Here is a 15486-nt window from a genome sequence, read left to right on the forward strand (position 1 = left end):
CTAACAATAAAGAATTCTTCAAATATATCAGAAGCAGGAAAACAGCTAGGGAAGCAGATGGACCGTTGGATGACAGTGGAGTTAAAGGCAGACTAAAGGAGGATAAGGAGATTGCAGAGAAGCTGAATGAATTATTTTCATCTATCTTCACTACAGAACACATAGGATAGTTATCTGTGCCTGAACTGAAGTTTTCAAGAAGGGAGACTGAGGAATTGGGGCAAGTATTGGTGACAAGAGATGAAGTTCTCCGCCTTATTGACAAATTGAAGGTTAATAAATCATCGGGCCCAGATGGTATCCATTCTAGAATTCTTAAAGAAGGATGCTTTATCCTCATAACCCTAAGCTGAAATAGAGTGACCAGTCCAAGGCCTTAACTAGACCTAAGGTTTATCCAGGGATTGTCCCGGGGTCATCCTTGTTCATGTAAATGACACACAGGATATCCCGAGAGCAGGCAGGGATGACCCCGGGATGACCCCGGGATAAACCTTAGGTCTAGCTAAGCCCCCAGTTGACACAGTGTGCTTCATTTCTGAATGGGGATTCTCATCCAGGCTTCACAGCCCAAAACTCTAGAAAGTATAGATAAGAGCACTGCTAGGTGACTAAGGGCCTTGCTAGACCTGCCGGGATAAGCCGGCAGGGAGGCGGGGCGACGGCGTGCAAACTTTAACGCGCGCCGCCCAGCCTCCTAGACGCACAACGCGCAGGGACGACGGAAGCCCTGCAGCGCCGGCCATTTTTTTAAAAGTTTAAAGGGGCCACGTGCGCCCGAAGACTGCGGAGAAGGTAAGGGGTTTTTATTAGTTAACCCCCCCCATCCGCTCCTGATCCCTTCCTGATCTTTCTCTCCCTCCATGTCCCGTGTGTCGTCTCCCCTCCTTTTCCCTCCGTGTGTGTGTGTGTGTGTGTCCTGTGTCATCTCCCCTCCTTTTCCCTCCATGTGTGTGTGTGTGTGTGTGTCCTGTGTCATCTCCCCTCCTTTTCCCTCCGTGTGTGTGTGTGTGTCCTGTGTCATCTCCCCTCCTTTTCCCTCCGTGTGTGTGTGTGCGTGTCCTGTGTCATCTCCCCTCCTTTTCCCTCCGTGTGTGTGTGTGTGTGTGTCCTGTGTCATCTCCCCTCCTTTTCCCTCCATGTGTGTGTGTGTGTGTGTGTCCTGTGTCATCTCCCCTCCTTTTCCCTCCGTGTGTGTGTGTGCGTGTCCTGTGTCATCTCCCCTCCTTTTCCCTCCGTGTGTGTGTGTGTGTGTGTCCTGTGTCATCTCCCCTCCTTTTCCCTCCGTGTGTGTGTGTGTGTGTCCTGTGTCGTCTCCCCTCCTTTTCCCTCCGTGTGTGTGTGTGTGTGTGTGTGTCCTGTGTCGTCTCCCCTCCTTTTCCCTCCCGGGATCTCCCCGGCCGATGGGCACAGCGCTCAGCGCTGTGGCCAGTCCGCGGCTTTTTGTGGCTACTCGTGAGTAAGCGATTAGCCGCAAAAAGCCACGGAAGTCCCTAGACCTTCCCCAGCTCCGGCCTCAGGCCGGAGCTGGGGAAAAGGCGCGCCATAAGCGAATTCGCTTATGGCGCGTTGGAGAAGGCCTCAGCGCGGCCTGTCTCCGGATTCCCCTGTGCGTCATCTGGACGCACAGCAGGGAAGCCGGGACAGAAGGCGCGCTAAGGCCTCGTCTAGGAAGGCCCTAGGAATCAGCAATGACTCAAGTGCTTGCACGAGAGCATCCTTTCCTTTCCAAGTCTTATTGAGACTTACTTCTTAGTTGACGTGTATAAGTTCTCCACTTACAAATGACAGTTTATGATTTTTCTTTTGATGCCTCATTTGTGGCCACGAAGAAGAGATTTTTTTTTCACTCAGTTTATGACCGTATCTCCTCACCTTCCCCTTGTTGGGATTGATACTGGGGCATCACTGAGTACGAAACTTGGAGAAATGTTAGTGTGGAACTGTGCTTAATAAAATCAACTAAGAATAATTAAACAGATACTGGAAGGATCACAGAGCTGCTGGCTACCTTTCTCCATCCCTTCGTTTATCATTGCTTATCATTGCTCCTTGGCTAGTTTTCCCTGCGAGGCAGGAGGGGGAGGAACAAGCCGAGATCAAATAAGCACAGATAAACAGCAGGATGGAGAAAATTAGCCAGTGGCTCCACCATCCTCTCTAGCTTCGGCTGATTGTTCCCAGGGGATTATTCAGAATTCCCAGACAGCAGTCAGAGCCAGGCTTCCATGTGGCTGCTTTTCATGTGATGAATGTAATATGTAGCCAGGCTCTAACGTGGCTGAATGGGCGATCACCACTCTAACACCACAGATACAACTGTCACCTCCCCTCTCACACAGTCTTTTTCAATGGAGCTGATTTAAACGTTCCACTGTCGATGACCGAGTATACAGTAATTAAATGCAAAGAAATCAAGTGAAGCCTGTGTATGTGTGAATTAGGCTCTAAAGACTAGTAGCTGAACATGTGAATGGACGGTATTAGAAAGCACTGTGGCAGGAGACCTTAGTTTTGTCTGCATTGTTGTAGCTATGATGGCTGATTCACCCTGACATTGCCGTCATCGGGTGATGAGCAGGCATGCATGGCCCAGCTTTTGGAGATTGGCTCCTCATCACACACTTTCCAAAAGCAACTGGGAACCCAGCTATGCAGACCTGAATTAGCAGTGTTTCTTCTGCTTCCCTCCATTGCTCCCCAGGCAGCGGTAGGGTCTCTTTTGATGTCCTTTGCAACTCAGCTCCATCTATGCTCCGCAGACATTAATAAGCAGCTAAAACCAGAGATGCCAATTTATTTTTAGAATCTTCTTCTGTGGTTATTTTTCAAATGATCTGTTATAATTTCATGCTTAAATAACACTAAATAACGTCCTGTGTTTGCACAGTGTAATTGGAAGAGGCGTGAAACCCAGGCATGCCATCGTCATCTCCACTGATCTTATTTTCAATTCCTTTCCTTGGCTGATATTTTAAATTGATTAACTAACTGATTAATCAGTTAAAATACATTATCATCAGTGGCGGCGGTCATGGTGGTTGGGGGGAAAGGAAGGAAGGTGAAACTGGCTAAATTGATCTAACATAAAATGGTCACCTTTTCTCCTGTTTGAAACAAAAGCTGAGAGAAGGGACTTATTTCAGCCTTCGTCAACCTGGTACACACACACCCCTCTGTTGGATTAAAACCCTCATAAACCCAAAACGTTGGCCATGCTGAATAGGAATGGTGAGAGTTGTAGCTGATCACATCTAGTGGGCACCAAGTTGGGGGAGGCTGCTTTCTTTACGGTAAGGGATAAAGAACTCTTTGAATTGTGACAAAAGTTGAGTAATCCCAAAGTTTGTTAAGTAGCCTAGTTCCCCAGAAGGAAAGAAGGCATGGCTATAAATGGAGGGCAACAGGGAGCAAAAGGATGAGAGGGAAATCACCTGCTATGTGACATCAGAAGTGAAATACCAATATTAGCTTCTGTGCTTTGTAAATCTCTAATAATTCTGCCCTGTCAGAGGTCGGTTTAATAACGGCTATGGAGAGGTAATTGGAAGTGTCGCTAGCTGGTGTCCACGACTGGTTATAAATTAAGCTTTCTTCATCATTCTTTGCCAACACTCCCAACACCGAAATCCAGTATTAGGTACATAAAGGGAAGAAGCAACAGTGTGTCTCATTGGCAGTGCCCAGCAGGACTGGATTAACCATTATGCTTTGGTCTGCAATAGAGTAGCCCCCCCGCCCCCGGAAATTGCAACTACTGCTTTTGTATATAATTATTTAAGAGTGTTGATCATTGCTGTCTGTGCTAGGCGCCTTTATATTTTTGTACAGCTCAGAAGATGGTGGCTGTTTCCTTCCCAGCTGCAGGGAAGTTTAAAATCTGTTTAGACTAAACAACATAATTGCCACATATACTACTATGACATAATTCAAGATATCTCTAAGCTACGGTGACCATATGAAAAGGAGGACAGGGCTCCTGTATCTTTAACAGTTATATTGAAAAGGAAATTTCAGCAGGTGTCATTTGTATATATGGAGAACCTGGTGAAATGTCCTCTTCATCACAACAGTGAAAGCTGCAGGTGCCCTGCCCTCTTTTAAATCTGGTCACTCTAGTACAGCTCCTGCAGCTTTAACTGTTGTGATGAAGAAGAAATTTCACCAGGTTCTCCATATATACAAATGACACCTGCTGAAATTCCCTTTTCTATGCAACTGTTAAAGATACAGCAGCCCGGTCCTCCTTTCCATATGGTCACCCTATCTAAGCCCCAAATTGTCATTCATATAAAGTTTTCCTGCCTGGTTCACTGCTCAGGACTTGCCTCCTTCCATTCCTCTGAGTCAGCCTTCCCCAACATAATGTCCTCAGATATGTTGGACTATGGCCCTTGATGGGGATTATGGAAGTTGTAACCCAATGTATCTGGAGGGCCTCAGGTTGGGAAAGGCTGTTCAAAATGAACGTCAGTCTGCTGTGTGTCCCCTTTAGGTGTATGGTTGGATCGTTCAGTCAATCTCAATGCAAAGACAGCAGAAATCAAGGCACTTAGAGAATCTGGCCCATTGTGCTACTCTGAGGTCACTACTCTGACCTCACCTCCTTCCAGTCAGATGCATGCCCAGAATAGGGTGAGCATACTTGCTAAACCAAAAAAGAGGACACCCAGTGAGGGAGGGGGAAAGCTCACTTTCCCCTCCTCTGCTCCAATAGGGGTCTTAAAGGCTCCGATTGGAGTGCAGCAGTGCAGGGGCAGTGAGAAAGCATGCTTTCCAAGGCCTCTGGAAAGAATGTCATTCCTAGACATCATAGGAAATTATAGAAAATCCCCCGACACCCAGGATAGAACAAAACCCCGGGGAAATCCTGGGAAATCCTGATAGTTCATCACCAAGTGTGTCTCCTTCTGTGTTTCCACTAGAGCTGTATAGCTAGGGTGACCATATGAAAAGGAGGACTGGGCTCCTGTATCTTTAACAGTTGCATAGAAAAGGGAATTTCAGCAGGTGTCATTTGTATATATGGGGAACCTGGTGAAATTTCCTCTTCCTCACAGCAGTTAAAGCTGCCCTCTTTTAAATCTGGTCACTCTAGCATAGCTCATGCAGCTTTAACTGTTGTGATGAAGAGGGAATTTCACCAGGTTCTCCATCTATACAAATGATACCTGCTGAAATTCCCTTTTCTATGCAACTGTTAAAGATACAGAAGCCCAGTCCTCCTTTTCATACGGTCACCCTAGTACAGCTGGTAAGATCTCAAGCAGTGCAACTTAGGGGCCTGAACTTCCACCAAACTAGTTTCAGAGTCACCGTTTCCCTTATTGTTCCACTATGTGTGGTGTGTATTACTACTGCCACTACACTTAACATTTTCCAGGGCAAAGATAGAAACAAATTAGTGCTGAGTTATATATTCTCCAGGTTCAAATACCGCCTTATAATTTACATGGACACTGTGGTGTCCATATAGGTAAGGTCGGTGAGTTTAATGAATATAATACGTTGATCCATCCTCTCAACATGGTTATTTACAACTGCCTACAGTCAATTTTCTTTACTGTTTCTCGGCCTCTCCCTCTCTGCCGCTGTGTTATGTGATTGGCACTAAGGGGATGTTTGTGGAGGCGACAGTTCTTGTCCTGGTCACATAAGAGATCCTAGCCAATCAGGGATCACTCTAAGTCATTTTGAATGTCTAAAATATAAATGTTAGAAATAAATAACAATCTTAGTAATAAATAAATAAATAAATATAAGAACTTAATAGTTTTCAAGCCCTTTTGCAATGACAGTTGGAAAACTTCCAGAAGGGGGTGAGGGAGAGATTCTCTTGATTCTACTGAATGTTTTCACAAAACTGATCCCTCAAGTTTGGCTCAAAACTAAAATGAACACAGCAGGAGCAAGAGTGGCAGAAGGCAACATTGGTGAATGGCAGCAGGTCTGTGTTGATTGTACTTTTCTTTGGGTATCTAAATTTAGATTATAAACTACTGGAGACAGGGGCCTGTATTTCTGCTTACATTATTCCAGAAAACATGATGTACATGGCTAGCAGTATATAAATAATAAAACAATAAGAAAATGCTTGAACATAGATCTGAAAAGAATTTTGCTTCCAGAAAATCCCTCCTGATAATTTCAAGTTTGCTTATTCTGTTTTGGGATATTCTTTGATAATGCTAGTATTTGCTGAATATTTACCTGTTAAATAACTGAGATACAATGATATTTTACTTCAATGCTTGATATTTGACAGGTGAAATCTGACTACTTGATAGCTAATATCCACTGCTGTTCATATTTGACAATATCTGATGGTTGGAATGCAATGGGAAATTAATATTTACCAGCATTTGATAGCTGACATGCAATAGAAGTTTGTATTTGGCAGTTCAGCTGGTGTGTTATAGCACTGGCATCTCAGCTAACATGACATGATACTTAGGATTTGAGAATAAACAGCTTACTAGATTTTAATTATGCTTTATTAGTTTTAATACAAACATCAAGAAAACATTGTTTGAGTATGCATGTTTTTCATAAACACACCCAGACATGCTCACGTGCACACACACACACACACACACACACACACACACACACAGAATTCTCCAACCTCTCTCCTCCCATCTCCTTCAACATTATTCTTAGAAATGACACTTGCCAATATAAAAACAATCCAAAGATTTCAATAAGCCTGAAGCCCGCACTTTTGAATTGGGACATTCAAAATTCACATTCAAAATTCAGATGTGAATTCCAAATTGGAATGTTCACTTTCAAAATCTGAATGGTCGAATTGGAAACATTGGCTAGTTGTGAAAATTTGTGAAATGTTAGCTAATTTGGAGGGGGGGGGATAATTTCAGATGTAATAATCTGCTCAAGACAAAGAAACATTTGCCCCTGTACACAACATTGGTCTGTACGTAAGGCGGCCACTTATATGTCACCACAAAGAGGAAATGCATTACCAAAAGGACACAGATTTGAATAAAATGTGTGTGTGACTGGTTGTGTCCACCAGCAGAACAAAACCTGCTGGTGAAACAGTGTGTCTAGAGTGACAATATTTTGGAAACCAAAAAGGAGGACAACATGGCCGCCCCCAAGGGTGTGTGCCCACCAGCATGTCCAGCCCCCAAAGGGGCGTGCTCACCCAAACATGGCCTTGGTCACATGTCTGATTTCACAGCACACAATTAAAACAAACCTGTCCTACATAACATCTTCAAGTTAAAATCAATGGAATAAAGAACAAGTCAGACATTCAATGTATCTGAAGTTCACTCACACCTACTTTTGTAGCTTTTGCTGTACTTTGAAGCTTTTGCTATATTCTGTGTGATTTAGTCTCCCTTTCCCTCAAATATCTTTTTTGACTGCAAATCCTTCACTGGATGTCCATAGTCCCACCTTTCTAACATTTAACACTCTTTCCTGATCACTCATATCTATACTCACAGATTCAGCATACGGCTACAACTGAACAAATGAAGCAATTGACAAGTGCAGAAAAATCTAGTAAAACAAAAAGAAAGCCACACTGTAAAATAATCATAATCTCAAAGCCTACAGGGAAAATAAAAATTCATTCACATACACACACACACACACACACACAAGGTAAAACAGCAACAACAATAATAACAACAATACACACCCCACATAAGCTCATCAAAGGCAATAAAAATTAAAATCCATACACCCCTGCACTCTCACCCAATGTGGAAAAAACTCCACAGCCTCCCCAAGACAATCTAAAGAAAAGAACACCCCACACACATTTAACGGGGGGGGGGGAGAATAAAAATCCACCCCACACTCACCAAAGGCAAAATCATCATCATCATCATCATCATCTACAGCCACCCACCCACCCAAGGCAAACAATAAAATAACATTAAAAGTACAACACCTACTGCTCTGACCGGGCTGCTACTGGTTCTGCTGCTGCCGCCACTGGGCTGTATCTGCCTGGGCCACCACCACCTGGGCCGTTGGGCTTGGGCTCCCACCTGGGCTTCGATCAGTGCTGGGAGGGGCTGGGATGCGTTCCCAGAAGTCCAAGAATGGAACGTGCCCTTCTAGCCTGCTCCCCCCACCCCGATGGGGCCTTCTACTTGGCCTGTGCAATGGTGCAGGCCAAGTACAAGGCCCCATTGACGCAGGGAGGGGCTGGGATGCATTCTCAGAAGTCCAAGAATGTGCCCTTCTAGCCTCCTCCCCTGCCCCGATCCAGGGCTTTCTACTTGGCCGGTGCGATCGCGCAGGCCAAATAGGCCAGTTCGGCGCAGGGAGGGGCTAAGGAACATGCCCGGCACCCGTTTTCCCTGGAATTTGGGGGCCAGCCCCGGTTGCCCCGGAGATGTTTCATTTTACCGGAGGTCTCTGGGGTTTTCCGGACATCTGGTCGCCCTAAGTGTGCCCCTCCCGACTGCAATCCCGTCCCCCAACACACGCCTCCCATGTCTGCTCCAAAGGGTTCGGGAGCCCTCTGGAGCAGATCTGAGGTGAGTGCAGGGGACTGCAGAGAGGAGGAGAGCAAAGGAAAGACTGCTCATATGACACTGGATGTATCTGTATAGGTGCACATTTAGAAATAAGGATTATAATTTAAGTAGAAATACAACATAACACATTGTTTATTTATTTATTACATTTATATACCGCCCCATAGCCGAAGCTCTCTGGGTGGTTCACATAAGTTAAGGAAGACTGTGGCCATTTCTACACCTGCCTTTTTCCCCCCAGGATCATCCTGGGATCATCCCTGTGCATCCAAATGATACACAGGGGATCCCAGGAGCAGGCACCCTCCATTTTCCTGGGATAACCCTTAGGCGTAGAAAGGGCCTGTGTGTCCAGGTGAGCTGTGTGCCTGCTGCTCAGTCTGTTGCTGAGGTGCTAATGGTTGATGGGCAGGATCCAGGCCCTTCCTGCTCACCCTTCTTAGGGGTCTTTCTCTCTAAAGCTGACTGGGGCTGGTCAGCCCTTCAAACTGATGGTGCCTTCAACAGGGGACTGCCCTCTGGCAGCCCTTCAGATAGAGGATTTCCCCCTTAAAGTAGGACACATGGCCACCCTAGAATTGGACGACTGTCTGTTTGCTTGAGTTCAGGCAGGGGGGAAAGCTCTTCAGGCTAGGCCTCAGGAAATGGCAGAGAATGTGCTGCAACTGCCGTTCGGTCCGGCACTGGTACTCAAATTGATTTCCTTGCTGCATCGCTGTTTCGACCTATTTTCTTGCTACTGATTAAACTGCTTCCTACAGGAAGCTGAATGCCCCAATACCTTCATAATAACTAGAGAGCAGGAAGGGATTAGTTTCACCTCCTGCAATTTCTCTGCTATCCGTTTTGGAAGGCTTTATTTAGGGCAGGAGCAAATCTTAAGGGATTTATGATTGCAGGGGGCAGAAATGCCAACTACTCTGCTCTGCTCTTGCAATCTTAACTAATACATACTACTAAGGTCAGTTGTATAATAAATTTTAATGATAATGATATGATAAAACTGTGGGAGACGTCCAATCTTTGCTTAGGCATGTCTTATCCAGCATTTCCCTTTAGTGATTAGCTTTGCCTGCTTTAGCTGCTAAAGGCCTGGCCCTTGGATTCAAAGAGGTATTCGGGAGATTTCACAGGGTTCATTCTGTGGCCATGTGCTTGTAAAGTGTAAGCCAAGTATTTGTGACGAGGGGAATTAGCAGGGAGAAAGAGGCAGGAACACCAAGGCTCACAAGAGAGGCTTGATGGGATTATTTAGTAATGATGCCTCCTGTTAGAAAGGCAATTAGCAGAGAGAAAACAAAAAGACAAAACAGAATGTGTGTTTACCAATCTCACATGCATGCAGGTTATTTTAGGAGAATAAAAGCAGACCACACAGGGCAAGTCTACACCAGCCCTTTTCCCCCAGGGTCATCCCTAGATCATCCCTGTGCATCCATATGACACCCAGGGGGCAACCAAGGACAACCCCTCCATTTTCATGGGATAACTGGTTGCCCAGTTATCCAGATTTCCCCTGTGGTCCTGGGACCATCCTGAGGACCACGGGAGGTGTGGCACCTGCTCCCTGCTTCTCCCTTCTTCCCCACAAGTAGCGGGGCTCTTAAAACAGGCATGGAGCTGCATGGGGGTAGTCCGTGCCCATCAGGGGTGGGTGGAGGGAATAGTTCAAAGGGTTTTTAAAAAACGTACATGCGCTGGAGCGCAATTGCACTCCATCTCCATTCCCGGGATGGGGGAGGCAGCCCCGATGTCCGTCCTTTCTTCTGGGATGTCACACAGCTGTCAAGATGCTGGGGGAGGATCGTGGAAGCAGGTAAGTCCATGATCCCCCCTCCCTCCCTCTACACCTTTAGGTACAGACATGCCCACAGTTTTACTCACAAATATTATTGCATAAACAATAGAGTTTCAAGAAAGTTTGTTCAGTCCATTTTGTGTTCTATTACACCAGCAAAAGTGAGAGCAAACACATGTGCTCTTAGCAATGGTGGAAGGGGCAAAAGGAAGAAATCATTGGAAGCCACACTGTAGGCTATAGGGATCCTAAGGCTAGCTGTGGTCAAAATGCCCACTGTCCCTTCCAGTAACTTGCAGGCGAGGTCATAATATTCCCCAAAAGGCTGACAACTGTGTCCCTCATTCAGCCAATCAGGAGGTAACAAAGGGAGAAGGCCTCACTACAAAGGTGAGGTGAAGCCTGGCTGCTTCTTTTCCCCATTCCTTGAGAGCCTGTGGCTACTAAGAAAGAAAGGGAAAGGGGTGAGCCAGCTACCCTGGAGCAAGGAAAAGAGCACAAGAAGTGGCCATACCGTGGAAGGCATTGATAAAAGGCAAAGGAATGACAGGCTGAGGGGGGATTCCTTGCAGGTTTGACATTGAGGGCTTTGCTAGACCTACCTGATAATCCGGTGCTGAGGAGAGGCCAGCCCGCGCTAGAAGTAGAGCGGGCTGTTGCTCCTGTCCACACGTCAGACGCAACGGGCTGCAGGAAAGCCCTGTCGCGTCCGCCATTTTTTCTTATTTTTAAAGGAGCCGGATGCACCTGAACGCTCGTGTGCTTAGGTAAGTTTTTTTTAAAAAAAATCATTCTCCCCACTCCCCCCCCTGGCTCCGATCTCCCCCCCACCCCTGGCTCCGATCTCCCCCTGGCTCCAATCTCCCCCCCAATCTCCCCACCCTGCCCTGATGGCCGCAGTGCTCCTGTGGAGCACTGCGCCCCATCCACCACCGGCTACTCGCAAGTAACTGCGGTAGCTGGGAAAAGTGGCGGAATGGGCTACACACTCGCGGTCTCGGGCTCAGCCCAAGACTGCGAGAAATACTGGGCCAAAAGTGGTGGCCGTTATCCTGGGGCAAGGGATAACGGCCCCGGGGATCCCCTGTGTGTCATCTGGACACACAGAGCGAGCCTGGGGTTCACCTCGGGCTAACCCATAGTCTAGCAAAGGCCTAAGTAAAGAGAAAAAGTGCTTGATAGTCCCTCAGTCTGAGGCCAGAGGTGACCAGAGAGAATGACCAAATTAGTCTTGGGCACAATCCACCAGGACATTATCCAATGCAAACCCCCATTCAAATGAATCGGTACTCCCCCACAGTGGCCCGCCCCACTTGAATAGGGTGACTATATGAAAAGGAGGACCGGGCTCCTGTATCTTTAACAGTTGTATCGAAAAGGGAATTTCAGCAGGCGTCATGTGAATGCATGCAGCACCTGGTGAAATCCTCCCTTCATCACAACAGTTAAACCTACACGGGCTATACTAGAATGACCAGATACAAAAGAGGGCAGGGCCCCTGCAGCTTTATCATAGAATCATAGAATAGCAGAGTTGGAAGGGGCCTACAAGGCCATCGAGTCCAACCCCCTGCTCAATGCAGGAATCCACCCTAAAGCAGCCCTGACAGATGGTTGTCCAGCTGCCTCTTGAAGGCCTCTAGTGTGGGAGAGACCACAACCTCCCTAGGCAACTGATTCCATTGTCGTACTGCTCTAACAGTCAGGAAGTTTTTCCTGATGTCCAGCTGGAATCTGGCTTCCTTTAACTTGAGCCCGTTATTCCGTGTCCTGCACTCTGGGAGGATCGAGAAGAGATCCTGGCCCTCCTCTGTGTGACAACCTTTGAAGTATTTGAAGAGTACTTTCATGTCTCCCCTCAATCTTCTCTTCTCCAGGCTAAACATGCCCAGTTCTTTCAGTCTCTCTTCATAGGGCTTTGTTTCCAGACCCCGATCATCCTGGCTGCCCTCCTCTGAACACGCTCCAGCTTGTCTGCATCCTTCTTGAATTGTGGAGCCCAGAACTGGACGCAATACTCTAGATGAGGCCTAACCAGGGCCGAATAGAGAGGAACCAGTACTTTGCGCAATTTGGAAGCTATACTTCTATTAATGCAGCCCAAAATAACATTTGCCTTTCTTGCAGCCATATCACACTGTTGGCTCATATTCAGCTTGCGATCCACAACAATCCCAAGATCCTTCTCGTTTGTAGTATTGCTGAGCCCAGTATCCCCCATCTTGTAACTGTGCATTTGGTTTCTATTTCCTAGATGTCGAACTTGGCATTTATCCCTATCAAATTTCATTCTCTTGTTTCCAGCCCAGCACTCCAGCCTCCTTTTCATATGGTCACCCTGCGCTTGAAATACCCTGCACAGCTTCTCCCCCAAACCATGTGCAGCTGGGACCAGGCAGAGGGGCAGAGCTGTGAGTCCCAGCAGGGAGGCCTTATGCAGCAGGTCCTGGCCTGTGAGCAGTGTTTTGCGTCCATGATTTAGATTTTAAAAATAGGGAAAGCGTTTGGATGTCATGTCATTTACATACCTATTCAGTGAAAAGAACCCTGCCTTGTCAAACATGGATGTTTCGACAAGGAAATAAAAACAAAACTCATCAAAATCCAGTTCAGCTTTACCAAATAAAAGTTGAGGAATGGCAGGAGGGGATTGCAGAGCTAATCAAGCATAATGTTTCTTTGGCACGAGCCTAGTTTTGTTTTCCAGAGCCTTCTAGCAAAGACAAGGAGGGATGAAGTGAGATCTGTCTAAGTTATTCCACTTCTGTAGGAGGCTTGAACTTGACTGGGTGGGGTAGAGTTAATAAAACAAGAAGCAGCGCTGGTGCCGAAATGCTATGGAAGGTGCTCCTCCGAACCATTTCTTTTTATGCTGCAACATCTGTCATCTCATCTTTATGTCAGGAAAATGTAATGCAAAACACATCTCAAAATGAGTATTACGGGTAGGTGAGAGATGCTGCTTCTAATTGCTTTTTGAGAGAAGTGGGCTTATGCAAGGTATTTGTGCAAGATCGGTGCTTCATCCGTGCTGAGCCTTTCTGAGATTCAGCCGCGGAGGTGGTTTCGAAACCCTGGAACTTAATCTCTCCTCCTGCTGCCTATTTTGCTAGTCTTGTTTTTCTCCGCACCTGTAGGCTTGTTTGTGTTTTACAGCCCCTGTCCTCTTTTTGCTAAACTGCGTGTGTGAGCAGCTGACGAGTTAGCTCCGGGATACAGGAGCGGGAAGCAGCCCAATGGCCACAAGGGCAAAGCAACTGATCAGATCAAAAGCCAGACCGGCTTGCTTTTCAGCTGCTAATGCATGTCAGATGCTGTCCAAGGCACAGCAGCTGAGATTGTCTGGAAATGTAGCAAGCCTATCCATGACCTGGGGTGGCCCTATTTCCTGGACCGGGGTGGGGGGTGGAAGCATGTTGTAGTGAAACAAATGCTTAAAACACCAGCTAGAGCAACCTTCCCTAATTTGATGCCTTCCAGATGCTTTGAACTATAACTAGGGTGACCACACAAAAAGGAGGACCGGGCTCCTGTATCTTTAACAGTTGTATTGAAAAGGGAATTTCAGCAGGTGTCATTTGTATATATGGGGAACCTGGTGAAATTTCCTCTTCATCACACCAGTTAAAGCTGCAGGTTCCCTGCCCTCTTTTAAATCTGGTCACTCTAGTATAGCTCCTGCATCTTTAGCTGTTGTGATGAAGGCAGAACTTCATCAGGTTCTCCATATATACAAATGACTCCTGCTGAAATTCCCTTTTCTATGCAACTATTAAAGATACAGGACCCCTGTCCTCCTTTTCATATGGTCACCCTAACTATAACTCCCAGCATCCCTGACTATGCTGGCTGGGACTGATAGGAGTTGAAGCCCAATACATCTGGAGGACATCAGGTTGGGGGCAAATCAGCGTGAAGCCGAAGAGGATTCCCTGGAGGCTATTTCCTGTCCTAAGAGGAAGCCGGGAAGAGGAAGAACATAGAGCCCTTCCATTCCTTCACCCTGAAGCCAATGATACTAGGATGGTCTCACTGTGAGCCTGGACACTGTGGTCCAAGTAAGAAACCATCAATACAGCAAAGAGAACCATTATGACATATTAATACAACGTTATAGCAAACCTATGAGCATCAGAGTATGGAAGCTAAATCTTGGGCTGGATTTGCCTGCTCTACTCGATAGGCACATTGGCTGTCCCAAGGCTGTAGCAATGGCAAATGGGGATTGGTTGGCTCTGGCTCCTCCCACCATTGCTAACCAACGACATCAAAGCCCGGATGAAGCACAATGACTCCTGGGTGTCCCTCTTCTTTAGGAGAGCACCAGGGGGACACCGAGCCACTTTTACTGGCACATTTACAACCAAGGGGCTGCTTTAACCACTTCCATTTTGTACACATCGGTCACAGTGCCGAGACGTTAAGGACGTGCCTCCATTCCTTAATGAAAGACAAAATGGAAATGAATGGGGCTTCTGTTCATTTCATCCATTCATCATTTCGTTCATTTGTTGAATGCCAGAGTGATGAATGAGTTCCAAAATGTCATGTATTTATTTGTCACGTTTTCCTGTAGGAGCAGGACAAGGGAAAATGGAGGTGGCAGGGATGGTGGTGGAGGGAAAGAGTGAACAAGCTGTTAAGGTGATTTTCAATCCTAGTCCTGAGCACCTGAGCAAAAGGAGGAGTGGGTGGGGCTCCAAATGGATGTTTAAGGCTTGAGGGGCCAGTGGGCAGCATCTTGAAGACTGGGAGAAGAAAGCAGCACTAGAGTTTGGCAGGATCTACGCTCTGGTTTTTTAAAGGTTTAACCACTGTTTGGGCCCAGCACATTCCATGCACCATTTTCAAACTGTTTTCAAAGCTGAAGAGATTGGGTCTAACTTAGCCTAAAACAGAAACACAGGTGGCAACCCCAACCTGGCACCTTCCCCCAACCTGGCGCCCACTGGTTGGGTTGGACTACACAGTTGGAGGGTTGTAGCCCAACGCATCTGGAGGGCGCTGGGTTGGGGAAGTCTGCCTTCTAATCTGCGACATGGGGCACTTTATTATATAGGCTTACCTTACAAGGGTAGTTCTAAGAATTACTGAGATAAATGTATGTAAAAGTGCTTTGAACACTCAAAAAGTGCTATATCAACACTAAGGGCTGAGCCAAACTAC

This window comes from Elgaria multicarinata, chromosome 1 (assembly GCF_023053635.1).
Source record: "Elgaria multicarinata webbii isolate HBS135686 ecotype San Diego chromosome 1, rElgMul1.1.pri, whole genome shotgun sequence".
In the NCBI taxonomy this organism is placed as follows: domain Eukaryota; kingdom Metazoa; phylum Chordata; class Lepidosauria; order Squamata; family Anguidae; genus Elgaria; species Elgaria multicarinata.